We start from the raw sequence: 15,197 nt of genomic DNA, 5'->3' as shown, positions 1-15,197 counted from the left end.
ATCCTCCACATCAAGGTTGCAACCTTATTTCTAATTTAATTTATTATCGTTTCCATTAATTTTAGAAGAAGATATTACATGATTCATATGGTCATGTTAACATCCATGGTCAATGGATTTATCACCATCCAATCATATGCTTGGACCGTGATGAAGAGGAAGTTAGATATTGCAATCCATTAATTGAGATCCAATCTTATGTGGTTTCATGCAGAAGGATCACCAGCAAATGGCTTGGAAATGGGAGCACAAGTTGAAGAGGGCTAAGAAGGGAGATCACATGATCTTATTAATGAATGAGGATTACCGATAAGTTCTATAAATTGATGGAGTTCCTAAGATGATTAGGGTTGGTTTTTGGGTTTCAATCATAACTCTTCTTTAAAAATAGGATTGGGTTAAGGTTGCAGAGTTGGAGTTCGTTTAGGATTAAGATGAGTAATTAAGGTCTCTACTTATTGTGGGTGTATATGTGTGTGTGCCTATGTGCGTAAGATGTTGGTCAACTGATAATGGCCTTGATTCACCTCTAGAGGGAGGCATGTGATATTATATTGAAAGAAGGTCCATGAAGTTGAGGTGGCCCATCTAATATAAGTATGTTGTTTTTGTTAAAATAAATAGAAAGAAGTTCTAATGTTGGGTGTGGTATGCATATGGTAGACTTAATTAAGGTGCACTTCTAAATTTTATCATAAATGTAATTTTGATATAAAAAATTATTAGGATGTCTTGAGAATCTATTTTCATCTCTAATTATAAAATTTTAAACTATAAAAATGGTTCAAATCAAGTAGATCTATGAACGCTTGAAAATGGACGGTCCAGATAATGTGTTGCAAGATACAATATTTTGCGGACTCGAAATCTTTTTTTTTCTTTCATATTTATACATCTCGATGTCGAGATGATCAATTAGACGGCTTTCCAACATCCAAACAACCTGTTATGATGGATTTTTGATGTGCACCTTTAATTCTATATTTTAAGGTTGCAACCTTGTATATTCTTTTTCCTTTAATATTTATATCATATTTTTGTTAATGCAAATAGAAAGAAGTTTTTTTTTTTCTCTCTACAATGCAAGAAAGAAAGAAGATGGACTTTCGTAGTTAGTGCTTAATGCAATTTCGAAAATTTTCTATTTAATTTTTTATATATTTATCAAAAATAAAAAAAGGAACAGATAGTACAACTTTAAACCAAAAATAAGAACACAATAAGGACAACTCCTAATTCATATAAACAATGTAAGAACTCTTTCACCCTATACGGAAAAAAAAAAATACAAACCATTCTTATTCCATAAAATAAGTAATGAACCAAACCACAAATTTCATGAAAATGAACAAAGAACAACCACGTGAGGATGTCGAAAACTATAGATCCTGGTTTCAAAAGAACGGTCACGATACACCAGCTTATTAAGACCCATTAATTCTCGAGCCGGGATTGTTGACTTGGATGGGGAATTGGTAGGGCCCAATCATTTTGGATAATATGGGTCTTGGACTGGTTCCCTCTAAAACTTTCCCTTTCATATTTTTTTTAATGGACTTATGTAACATTTTTTTTGGTCCTACCTAAACCCCACGCTCTTTTTTTTTTTTTTTGATAAGATTATTTAGCTTTTATTGATACTAAAGAGAAAAAAATACATTGGTAAAAATAAATAATTTGAAATAACTATTTGGTTGAGATTTCCTCCTTTCTTCGCCAACCCATTCGTAATTTCATTTGTCTCCCTGAAGACATGCTAAAAAGAGGTAATCAACGAAGAAATTGCATCCATCACTTGAAGCCACAAAGATCTTAGACACCATGGGGGTTTAGCACTACAAGTGCACCAATTTATGATATTCAAATAATCGCCTTCCAAATATCTCTGCATTTCCAAACCCCTTCTCTCTCCAAATCAAGAGTCCTTGTCAAACTGCTCTAAACCCCACACTCATAAACCCCAATTTTAAGTTTTAATTTAATCTATTTATTTTTAATATTTTCTAGGTTAGTAATTCAGACTGACCCGAACCGATCTAGATTGCAATCCAATGATCCTACTTGGATCTGTGGGGTTGAAGATCCAATCCATTAATCTGGGTTTTGATACACTACTATGCACATTCACTCTCAAAATTATAATACAGTCTACGAATTAGGAAAAGAAATTTCGTCATTTATCACTATTGAAAATAAAAAAGAGGAGTAGAAATATTTCAATCTTACTTGTAGAATCCAGTTAGACGAGCTTTGAGAAATTTCGCATTTGTGTAGTGTTGAAGCATTATGAAGGGATTCCTGATGGAGGGAGCATGGTCTCGAATGGCGAATGCAAAGTGCATTTTTTCCTTGAACATTTGAAATATGTTGGAGGAAGGCCATGACTTTTTGGATGGCTTTATTATCATTAAATGAACAATGTTAAAAAAGAAAAAAATGATTTTGAATTTATAAAGGCGAAGATATTGAAATTCACAAAATGAATAGTCTATATTCATTTTTGGAAGGGACTCATTTTGACTATATCTAGACTTCAAATTGAACTTTTTTTTTTTTTGAGAGATTGATTATTGAGATGAAGAGAGTGTATATGCAAAATTTGAAGTCATACAAATACCACAAACATGGTTTTTTAGAAGTGTCGTTGCATTATACTATGATACAACCAATGCATTGGATCATTGCTAATATTTATATGAGTAAGTTTGCAATGTTGTACAGTTCATATTAAATAGGGAGTGCAGATTTAGCATATCTTTTAAGATGATTGTTTTAGGCTCTATATAAACTTTTTCTTTTTAAAAATGATTTTATCTTTTAAGATAGTTTTAAATCTACACTCTTAAAATAAAAAAAATAAAAAGAATAAAAAGGACGGAAATATATTCTTGCAACATTATTTATACTGGTAAAGTTGCAATGTCATATAAATTTTTACCTTATTTCATTGAGTGGGAGTTAATGACAAGAAAGATCTTACTAGAAAATGTTTTTGCAAAAATTTCGTCAGATACAACGACATATTACGTGTCCACCACTGTTGTCATGGCAAAAAAATACAATGATTTTTTACGAGTATAAATTGAAAAAACAACAACAACACAAATATAACAATTTCACTAACAAATAAAAATGACAATAATTTGAGGTATAAGAATGTTGTTAGCAAAAAATGGAAAATTAAAAATAAAATAAAAAAGGACAATAATCCGAAGTATAAGGTTGTTGAGCCAGAAAAAAAAAAGAAAAAAAGGAGGAAAGCAAAAAGGAAAATGAAACCACGATATGATTCCTTTTAGCAAAACATAAATATTCCAAAAAGTAAAACAATGGTCGATCCAAATTATCATTCTATGGATAAAAAATTCCAAAAGACAGGGATGAAATTTTGTCAAACTTTGAGCAAGCAAAATAATAGAAAGCTTACTTGCATTAAGCAATCGGCACAAGAGAACTCAAATATTAAAAAAACAAGCATTGCCAATTTGCAGACACCCATATCTTCAGTTGTCATTGAATCACTCTCTGCCTCTCTAAAATTCTCCTTTTTTGGTTTAGCCAAAAAGAAGAAGCGGCTCATCCACTATCATTACTCTTTTTATTGGGGAATATGATTGTCTTTAGTATATGCGAAACATAGACAACAAATTAAAGGCACATTATGACAATGTCTAGTGGGCAAAACCAATTCTTGCAATGGTGATTAAGGAAAAGTAGCCAAAAATACTCACCCATGCCGCTATTTTGATAATTAAGGACCAAGGATAAAGACCTAAGCGCTCTACTCTTTTTTATTTGGGAGATGATCGCGCCACCCCTTGAGGTGCAACAAGAAGACCTCCTTGAGATAATATGAGGACCATTCACACATTGCTCCCACATAAGTGGGATGTGGGATAAAGATTTAATGAAAAGACCGATCTTGAGGGAAGACGAATCAGTCCAAGAGTCACAAACGAACCCCTTAGAGTTGATCCGGGTTCAACTTCTCACAATGCAATTAACCCCAACCAGAAATCACTCCAGAAGAGGCTCAATGAAGAGGTAAAATGAGAGAGAGGACTAACCTTCCAACGCAAGCCCAGGACTTCTATAATGAAAAAGGGCCCCCAAAAGACCTCCAGAAAATCCTACATTTAGGAACCCAAATTTTACAATAAATTACGGTAGCCCTTTTGCTTTCCGATCTTCATCAGATGCTTGAGAGTGTATATGGAATTTTGGTATGAAGCTGAAGCTCTAAACAATCAAAATAAAGCGCATATTCAAGTGGTGTCGAGAAATGTTGTTTTGGAAATCTATGTAAATGTAAAAATATATTTTCATCTCTTGTTACAAATTTTAAAGCTTAAAAAATAGTGTAGATTCTGTAGATATATGAAAATTTGAAAATCTTGAAAATTGACTGTCCAAAAAGGCATTTTACAAGATGCATTATTTTCAAAACTCGAAATTCATTTTTTCTCATGTCTATGCATTTTGAGATCGAGATGATCAATTTGAGGAAATTTGGGCATCCAAACATCCTCTTCTCATGAAATTTTTGAGGTGCACCCTATTTTGATTGTTTAGAGCCTCACACTCGTATAAACTTTTTGTTTTTCTAAAGGACGCAGTTAACATGCGGCCAAACCCGTACATGTAGAAATGCGGGCTTGACAATAAATATATTTTTGAAATATAATTCATTCCTAATTTTTAGAGAATATATAATCTTTAACATGGAGATCATGAATATAAAAAAACAAATAAATTGTGAAAACTAGAAATAATAATAATAAAACATTTGGACCGTCAGTTGCAATTGATTTTAGATAACCAGAACTATAGATGCCCATAAAAAATCTATCAAAAAAAGTAGTTTTAATGTTGAAAAACCCTTTGGTTGAACATCTCGATATATGATTTGAAAAATAAAAAGATTTTAAGTCTAAAAAATAATACATTTTACAACATATTATCTACACCGTCCATTTTCAAGATTTTTATAGGTTTATAGATCGACTTGATTTTAACTATTTTTAAAATTTAAAATTTTATAATTAAATATAAAAATAAATTTTGAGAGAACCCTAAAAAACATTTTACATAAAAAAATATATACCATGATAAAATTTTGAAAAATTTTGAAGCGCACCTTACCTCCACACCTACGGAGGCGTCCGTATGCAAACTGCACCCTGTAAATATGCTTTCTAAATACTTTACTTTACTTTACTTTCTGGTGAGAGAAGAGAGGGCAACGAAGGTGATGATGATGGGATCCAAGAGACAGAGATCGGTCCGCCCACGAAGTCGTCTATGACGTCAACAAAGAGAGAATAATAGAAAAAAGAAAACCAGAGCACCACATAGAAGACGCAGATCTTGGCATTTACATGGGGAACCGGTCCTTCGCCTCTGAACCCCACTTGCTGGCACTCTTCCAATTTTCTTTGCTCATTACCTTCTATCTCTCTGCCTTTCTCTGGGCCACATCGAGTGACTGATGCAGGTAAGTGCTTCTTTTTCGCCTCAGTTTTTAAAGAGCACCAGGGCTGGGGTTGCTTTGCTTTTTCTTCTTCTTCGGCTGGGTTTGCACAATGGTTAGGGTTTGATGATCCATAAATTTTTCATATCCAATTTTTTTATAGCATGTATCGTATTTTAATTTTGATTTTTCTCTAAAATTGGATCAACTTCAAATTTTGGGTATCCATACACAATTGTAAAAAAGCAAAACTAAAACTTCTCATTAAATAAAGTGTTATGACTAAACTTACCTAAGCCCCTAAAATTTGCATGGATAATTTGGTAATTTCATTTATAGTGGCATATAGAAGTTTGAGGTTCAAAAACTTATTGTAATTTTTTTGAATGACAAATGAGAGATGCATTAATTGAGGAAAAATTGCAATGAAACAAAGAAACCCCAATAAATATCACCTTTTGAGCCTTAAACTCCAATAAAGAATCAAAGGACATAGACATGCTCAAAGGAAAGCTCCAAACCTCCCCACAAATGCCATGTATCTATGCGAAAATTGATCCCAAATTCCATGGAATTCTTTGCACCTTCCTGTTATTAAGAAAGTCACCTTCACCAGACAATATATCAACTCCCCCCTGCTCAAAGATCTAGCCTCTGCCTCACTAGCAGTAGCAACACCATAAGGTCCTGAGAATGATACTTTGATAACACCCAAATGGTCTTTCAATCAAACCACCAATCCCTGTTATTCTTCGATTTCAAAAAGAACTACTATCAAAAATAATTTTAAAGGAATCATGTGAAGGAGGTGAACAATCATCCTTGTTTCAATAAAACTTGAATTCATCTAAACTTTTAGGGAAAATTACATACATTTATCCATTATACTTTGCGTTAGTACGGATGTTCCAAATAGTTTCCGTTATTACATGTATGTCCATTTTTTATCTTTTATAATGTAAATTTAAAAAAAAAACAACTTTATCCTTTTTCGGGTGTTGAACAATCGAATTGAAGGGTTTTTTGGATGTTCAACATCAAAAAATGTGACTACGATACTATAATCTTCTTGAGTACGGACAAGAAGAGAGGGTTTTTTATTTACTTTAGCCATATGGATGTACGGGACTAATGCTTCCCGTTTAGCCTCAGGATCAGTTATTTTATCTATTATATCGATAGTTAGATTTTTTTTCTTTTGAGAGTGTATTACAAAAGCAATTAGTATTATCATTTTTTGAGTCCGAACTGCTGAGAATTAAATCCTCATTTTCTATTTCTCCAGCCAGGATTTCTATATCAGAACTAGAAGAATTATACGAAGATTCTTCATTTATTTGTAATATATGAAATAGTTGATTTCTAATAGTATCATCTAATTGTAAGGCATCTATTCTCTTTTTTATTCTACATTTATTCTTGTAATGTCCTACCTTGCCACAATTATAGCAAACATGTATTCTTCTTTTTCCCCTGGTTTTTTTTAAACTACTTTTGGGGGAAAATTTCCTAGAAAACTTTTCTTTGGTAGCAGCTTCTGTATTTTCTCTTATCAGAACCTTTGGATGCAGGCAGAGTATTGAATCCAAACTGTTCACAAAAATCTCCTAGTTCTTTCTTTCCGGTCATCTTTTGTTTCTCCAGCTGCCTTTTTAGTTTTAGATCCATACAGAGAGCAATGCCTTCTGCACAAATTTCTGCTGATAACTCTCCTAGTGTGTATAAAGAATATGGGATTATTCCTCCATGTTTATTCTTTAGCCGCGTTTAACTTTCTCGACGAAAAGATGGGGTAAACCGGCTATGAACTTTTCTTTCCAGTTATTCGATTTACTGTCTTCTCTAGAGAGGAGTCTAGAGAAGAACACATCTTTATACCACTTATAATAGGATAGTGTTGGGTATGTAAGATTAGAAAAAAGGTCTTCTGATCTAGCATTGATTAACGCAGTACTTCCTATAAAGTGAAGAGTAATAGTATATATTAGAGTATTAACTGCATCACTTTCATTATTTACTATGTCTTGGCCATATTCATTTTTTACTACCCATTGCCTTGTAGTAGCTAGTATTTCTTTTTTTGTATTTTTTTCTATATGAAAATCCCACCATCCTCTTAGCCATCCTGTAAATTCGTAAATAATAGCTTTGGCTATTTTTTGGTCATGATTTCCACTTATTTTGCACGTTGTTGCATACATAGTCATATGCTTCATTGAATCAAGTATTTGATTTTCAGACATTCCGTCGATATTCCAATTTACAATTGTTCTTCCTGAATATGATACAGTACTAGTAATTAGGTCTTTTTCAAACTGGATGTCAACAGGAGTTGGTATTGGATAATACATTCTAGTTTGGGAAGTTCGTCTTACCTTTCTCCCGTAATCTATTCTATCTATTTCAAGGTTTTCTGTTTTAAAAGCTTATTCTATTTACTGGATCTCACTATTAGATAGAGTTTCTTTCTGGAAAAAGCACATCAGGAAAAGTTCTTCTCCCTGGAGTTGCTCAGCATTTTATGTGGAAAAAGCTTCTGAAATAGAAAGAGGAGCTCCTCGTTCAGTAATAAACTACAAACCACTTAATAAAGCTTTAAGATGGGTCAGGTACCCTATCCCTAATAAAAAAAGACCTGCTTGATAGACTAGTAAATGCCTGTATTTTTTCTAAATTCGATCTAAAGTCTGGATATTGGCAGATCCAAATTGCTGAAAAAGACAAATATAAGACTGCCTTCAATGTCCCTTTTGGGCAATATGATTGGAACGTAATGCCTTTTGGTCTTAAAAACGCTTATTCAGAATTCCAGAACATTATGAATGATATTTTCAACCCTTATACAAAATTTATGATTGTTTATATTGATGATGTTTTAATATTTTCCGAAAGTATTGAACAGCATTTTAAGCACTTAAATATTTTTGTTAAAGCAATAAAAACTGCAGGACTGGTTGTCTCAGCCAAAAAAATTAGTCTTTGCCAAACAAGAATAAGATTTTTAAGACACAATATCTTTGAAGGTAGCATAGTCCCGATCGATAGGGCTATTGAATTTTCAAATAAATTTCCAGACATTATTACAAATAAAGTTAAACTTCAAAGGTTTTTAGGTTGCCTAAATTATATAGCTGATTTTTATGAAAACCTAGCCAGAGATGCTAAACCATTATTTCAAAAACTTCGAAAAACTCCACCTGAATGAATGGATATTCATACAGTAAGGAAAATAAAGTTAAAAGCCAAGAAATTACATTGTCTTGCACTTTCTAACCCTGCTGCTTTTAAAATAATTGAATGTGATGCTTCAGATATAGGAATGAAAGAAATCCTAAAACAAAAAATTAATAATACTGAACAATTGGTACGATTCACTTCTAAAGTTTGGAATCCAACACAGCAAAATTATTCAACAATTAAAAAAAAACTTCTTGCTATTGTTCATTGTGTTATTAAATTTCAAAGTGATCTGCTCAATCAAAAATTCCTTGTCCGAACTGATTATAAAGCAGCTCAAGATATTCTTCAAAAAGATGTCAAAAACTTAGTTTTCAAGCAAATTTTTGCTCGATGGCAATGTATCCTCTCTTCATTCGAATTTGAAAGGTAATACTAATTATCTTCCTGATTTTTTAACTTGTGAATTTTTACAGGGGGGACAGGCCTACCAAACAAGGGAAAGGAAAAAATGGAAATAGTTCCTGTACCAGGCAAGGCTCTGGCAACTTCGCCAATAACCCCAAACCAACTAGCTAGAAAACAGGCACAGGAAATAACATTCTCACCTGAATCAATACCAATAGCTACTAGCTCAGGCGGAGAAAAAAACAAATTTTTAGAAACCTCTTTTATATCTACTATTATAATAGAGGATATTCATAAAGATAACGACCCATATGAAATAGCAACTATTTATTTAAACAATCACCTACACCCATCCAATAATGATAAAACCCGAGAATGGTATGAAGCCATCCTCCTTGAAACAGAGTCAATTATATTGGTCCACTACCTTAGAATGAATACTAACATAATAGCATACTCAAAATTCCAAATATATAAAATAATATCATATAAGGAATGGGGTATGGACCTGTCAAAACCCAGGAAATTGCAAAGAGAAGGGTTTAATAATAAATATTTTCAATATTCTGAATATATCGAAGCCTGGCATAATGTCTTTGCCTTTCAAAATAATAATAATTCTCATAAGTGGTTAATCCAAATAAAAATACCAATCAAAGGAGAATTCCCGAATTGGTTCAAAAATTGGTTCCAATTATGGGGATCAAGAACTGAAATATTACCACCAAATATTCAAACTTCGCAAAGGAAGTTTATTGACTATAATAATAGTGATACCAGAATAGATCTACATATGTATTTTATGGTTTTATATCAAATACCATGGATTATGAAATGGTCCTACCAAATATCAGATGATTATACAAACAATTGGGAATATATCCCAAAATTGGGTAGGCAAGTGTATATAAAGTGGTGGGATGTTTATGAAAATAAATCCCTTGATCCAGAAAGCATAAAAATAAAGAGGGTGCCATTTTCACCCCTGGAAGCAGGAATTAGTATGACTGATTATATAAATAAGATGCGCCAGTAGAACCCTATGGCCACAAAAGAGGAACTTAAATAGAAATTGTTACAAATCTTCAATGAAGAAGAGGAGGCTATGTCTACATCTACGCAAAACGAAGAAGATTACGCATAAGAGAATGAAGACATCAAGTTCGGGCTATCTCAAAGATGATTCGAGCCAAACTAGGGACGGAGTGACTGCAAACCAAAAGCACACGAGTCCCGACAAAAGTTACTGGCACCTTTTTGTCTCTTCACCCTTTCACTTTTCACTGTTCATACCTTTTGTCATATCACCGACGCCTTTTTGGCTTGTCACCCTTTACTTTTTCCTTGCTCACGCTTTCTATCTCATCACTGACACCTTTGGGGTCTTATCAGCCAGCGGACTTGAACTAAATATTAGACGTCCGCCAACTATAAAAGGGGAGGGTAGGAGCTCATTGGGTACCGAGAGTTTCTCCCTCAGTCTCTAGTCCTCTACCTCTATGCAACCAACCCCTCTACAACCTACCTCTCTGCAACCTACCTCTTTGCAATTTTCTTTCTATTTACTGTATATCTGGTGGTGTATCTAGCCAACCAGATCTTGTTTTTAAGAGTGATTTTTAGAGCAATTTATGTGATTGTAACCATATATGCTTCATGATTGTCAAGTTGCCATCAGGGACTATACCCAAATTGTCTTCTATATATTGTCAAGTTGCCATCAGGGACTAATACCCAAATTGTGACATTTTTGGATGCTGAACATCCGAAAATGGTTTCAGATGTTGGACATCCAAAAATGTGATAGCGAAATTTCAGAAGGTTTATGGACTTTTGTAGTCATATTTTCGGATGTTGAACATTCGAAAATGGGAATGTGAACGTTAATGAAAAAAAGTAAAGCCATTTTTTTAAAAAAAATTACGTTATAAAAGGTAAAAAACGGACAGACTTGTAATAACGGAAACTATTTGGTACATCCGTAATAACGTAAAGTACCACGAATATGTAAGTAATTTTTCCAAACTTTTAAGTTACACAATAAATGAGAGCAAAGTACACCAAAGTAAGTATCAAAGCCAAGGTTTAAGAAAATAAATATGTGACTTAGATTGGCCACCCCAAAAACTGTGTTGGATTGGTGGATCGACGATCCGGATCAGCCAGTTTCAACCTTATTTATAGTTTTAATTTATTCTTGTTTCCATTAATTTTAGAAAAAAAGAGATATAACATCCATGGTCTATAGATTTATCACCATCCAATCATATGGTTGGACCAGATGAAGAGGAGTTTAGAAATTGCAATCCATTAATTGAGACCCAATCCCCCTACATCACCATATTTTATATGATTTCTTGCCGAAGGATCAGCAGCAAAAGATTTGGAAATGGGAGCTCAAGTTGAAGAGGGCCAACATGGGAGCCGATGATGTTGTGAAGTTGCATCTCATCACCGACAATAGGAGTATTAATTATTTAGGATATGTTTGATTGGTGGAAATTTTTGGGAATCGGAAACCCAATATATATAAAAAAAGATAAGAAACATTTGGCAACTATAATAAATAGTAATATAAGCCGCATTCTAACCGTCAGATCTTTATCAAGTGGTTCAAAATATATATCATTATTTTAATTTTAAATTTATTTTATAAATCTGATTAAGATGAAATTTTGGATGTATATACCTAACACTATTGCCCACCATATATATATAAAAAGAAGTGTTATGGGTGATCAATGTAAACCACACACAAACAAAAAAAAAGAAAAAAAAAGAGACAAGAAGAAGTTGTTTGGGCGGTTAAAAAAAGTTTTATGGTTTGAAGGTCCAACTTTCAAACTGTGCATCACATATTTTTATTTGTAAAACCCATAACACATTGTTAGGCCCGATCGGCCTACACTTGGGGCTGTTTGAAATTTGGATCTCAGAACAGTAAGCAGTTTGAAAGCAGCAAATCCGAACTGCCCATACTAAGTGGTTTTGTGTTTAGAGCAATTCAAAAGTTAAACATTCGATCTGGAGCAAAATTTAAGAAAAAAACTCAAAAACTTTAAGCTCCACCTTAAGAATGTCCCAAAATAGAAACCATTTTTAATTCTGTAAAATATTATGTGTCCATACTTAAATTTCCCAGAAAAAACAATGCTCTAACCGGGTGAGGGAGAGAACATGTGAAAGCTCTACCTTAAGAGTATTTGGGCCATACTGATTGATCTGAGCAATGATTCCATTAAGATTGTTGAAAAGTGTGTTTCAAGCTTACCAAGCCAAGTGGCAACAAGCACTATCATACGGCCCTAGTCAGGCCTCTAGGCCGCACCAGATGTATGGTTGCAAATGCTGATAGGGATAACTCCATCAAAATGCTGATACAACATCTAATAGGATATAAAAATAAGAATTACATACTAAAAGATCAATTTCCTTTTGTAAAGTGTTGACAATTATTCTAGATAATCACATGTCAAATCCTTAAGCTTCTGAAGTGTTGCAAAGATCAATAAATTTCTTTTTGAATCATGAGATTTGTCAATGGCACATCCCCAAAACGCTGGATTTTAAATCCAATCGTCACTGGCAATTGAGACCTTTTTGTACTAAAGATAAATTGTCTTATTCAAGACATTTTTCCTATAAAATAAGCCTAAGTTCTTGAAGGGTAGTTTCATTGAAAATACCAATCTCAGCGAAATCAAGGAATCGAAAAAGAGAACATCTAAAGAAACTTGGTGTGAACATTTAGTAAAACTTGATGGAAATTTGGTTGTTATATCACTGCAAGAGAGATAATCGACCAATCACTCCTGAAATAGAGTCACAAAGAGAGTTGATTGTTAGGTGGAATTTTGATGGGAAGAAAGACCAACAATCTGAGGACTTATGCTTCCCTTCAATTTCAAAGCCAGTGAGTTTCGAACTTGTCACCTTCTCCTTCCACAATTAGTCAAACCACTCTTGTCTTGTGAAAACACAAACCGTGTGCAATTGAGATGCAAATTGTTATCCTTGTTGTCACAGTAGCTCAAAACATATCAAATTTGCCGGTTTGAGTTTGGCTATGTTCCAATTTGGAAGTTTTAGCCTCCTAGAAGCCTAGAATCCCATTACAATTTCACTTGGAATTTAACCCAAAAGAAACACAGGTTTCAATTAACGACTCGTTAATTTTTTTAGTGCGCATAGCATGTTCCTGAAGGCGCATAATATATTCTCATGCGCAAAAGTGCCACTTGGGAACTATCTAATAATCCGTAGATCAAATATTCTTAAAAAGAAACAACATTGGATTTTAAGTTCTCCAAGACGTAGATCCCGCACTCTTGGGATTGGATGGACTCTATTCAATGTTGAAGCATTATCATTTTCAAATGCGATTTGAACATTTCTTTATTATTAATATTAGTCTATGGGTTGGAGATATTACATTCCTAAATTGGGTTGGAGAGATTACATCTTCAAAATTTGAGATCCTAAAAGTATTCCTAAACTCGTAGTTTTACCCGACTAAATGAGCAGCGTACTGCCAGGGGGAGTATGAACTCTTTTGGCTGACATAACAAGGCGATCGCAACAAGTAATGTGATGCTTGGCTGATTGTTATATGTTTGAATTCAATTTTAGGTATTTTCTAGTAGAAGGTTTTGCATGATTTTGAATATTTATTTTCTTATCGAGGTTTCCTCCCATACTCGAGCAGATTTTTTATTATTTTTTTAAATTTAAATTGTTTGATTTATAAAGTCTCAGACTTCATTCTCACCAAAAGGATAGAGGTCCAAATCTGAAGTGACTTACCCTTAACTTACCAAAAAAAAAAAAGTCGTTTGATTTCTAAGTCATTTGGATCCACTCATCATAAGAAGACAAAGGCTGGCCATTAACAATGCACATGCGTACACGTTGGGTTTCATTGTTGGAGAAGACTTAAAAAGAAGCCTTCAAATTATTGGCAAAATTGTGGTATTCATTAGTATAAATTTTGACACTAAAATTAGATTTAAGCAAACTAGCGCAACCAATGTTTCCTTTTTCTTTTTCTATTTTTCGTTGTTTGGTTGTTAAGGATGGAACGCCAAACGGCTCTTTTGGCATTCCTAAAAGGAAAAAGTTTATATAGAGCCGAGGCTCTACACAATCAAATTAAAGCACACCTCAAAAATTTCACTAGACGAGGTTGTTTTGATGCGTAAATATCCTCAAATTGATCATCTCGACATCCAGATACAATGCCATGAGAAAAAATAGATTTCAAATTTTGGAAATAGTGCATCTTGTAACTCATTTTTAGCCAGTCAATTTTCAAGATTTTCAAGTTTTCATAGATCTACTTGATTTACACTATTTTTGAGGTTTTAAATTTCATAATTAAAGATGAAAATATATTTCAAGGCTATCATAAAAGATTTTCAGCATTGAAACCACATTTATCGATACTATGTGAAGGTGCGCTTTATTTTGATTGTTTAGAGCCTCAGCTCTATACAAACCGCACCAAGGATCATATTTCTACATTTGCAGTCCCCGAGGTATAAAGATGGAAACTAACGGTCCATATATTTTTTAATAGAATTGTTATTTTTAATTTTAAAAATTGTATTTATTTTTTCTCATTCATAATTTCCATGTTAGATATTACATGTCCTTAAAAATTAAGTCCAAAAATCCATCTCAAAAATGGATTTTTAAGAGGTGATTCATTTCTACATGGACTCATAGAAACCGTGTCCTTGAAAAAATATTTATATTTGGGACATTTTATGGTGAGTTCTAAGATTTCTAAGCTTTTTATTTCTATTTTATCCTATTTTGAAAAGGATTGACATCCAAGGTAATTTCGAACCTTGAGCTTTTAAATTACCCCGTGGCGCTTATCTTCTCAATATTGGGAGAAGTTCCAACTTGGGCTTATTGTTGGCGAATTTTGGCCATGGGTATAGAGTATTTCTTTAAGGTTTATTGTAAGCCTAAGTTTTAGATGATTCAAACATTTATTTATTTGAAAATGCATTTTATGCGACACGAGTCCCAACCATAGGCAGGATTATGGAATACCAAGGGCCAGTAGTATAATAATCCATGTTTATGGGTGCAATTAAAGACGAAAGAAACAATGGTTCCACTGAAATTACTACTC

At 33.3% G+C, this 15,197-nt stretch overlaps 1 long non-coding RNA gene across 1 annotated transcript; it reads left to right on the top strand.

Annotated features, from left to right (window-relative positions):
- The first annotated feature begins 3,681 nt into the window (after positions 1–3,681).
- Positions 3,682–10,747, top strand: LOC110008379 (uncharacterized). Its single transcript, XR_016059356.1, has 2 exons — positions 3,682–5,494; positions 9,124–10,747. It is a non-coding gene; the product is annotated as an uncharacterized LOC110008379 (long non-coding RNA).
- The last annotated feature ends 4,450 nt before the right edge of the window (positions 10,748–15,197 follow it).

The sequence above is a fragment of the Amborella trichopoda genome, chromosome 7 (assembly GCF_054954075.1).
Source record: "Amborella trichopoda isolate Santa Cruz 75 chromosome 7, AtrichopodaSantaCruz75HAP2 v2.0, whole genome shotgun sequence".
NCBI lineage: Eukaryota > Viridiplantae > Streptophyta > Magnoliopsida > Amborellales > Amborellaceae > Amborella > Amborella trichopoda.
This window is presented reverse-complemented; position numbering and strand designations above follow the sequence as displayed.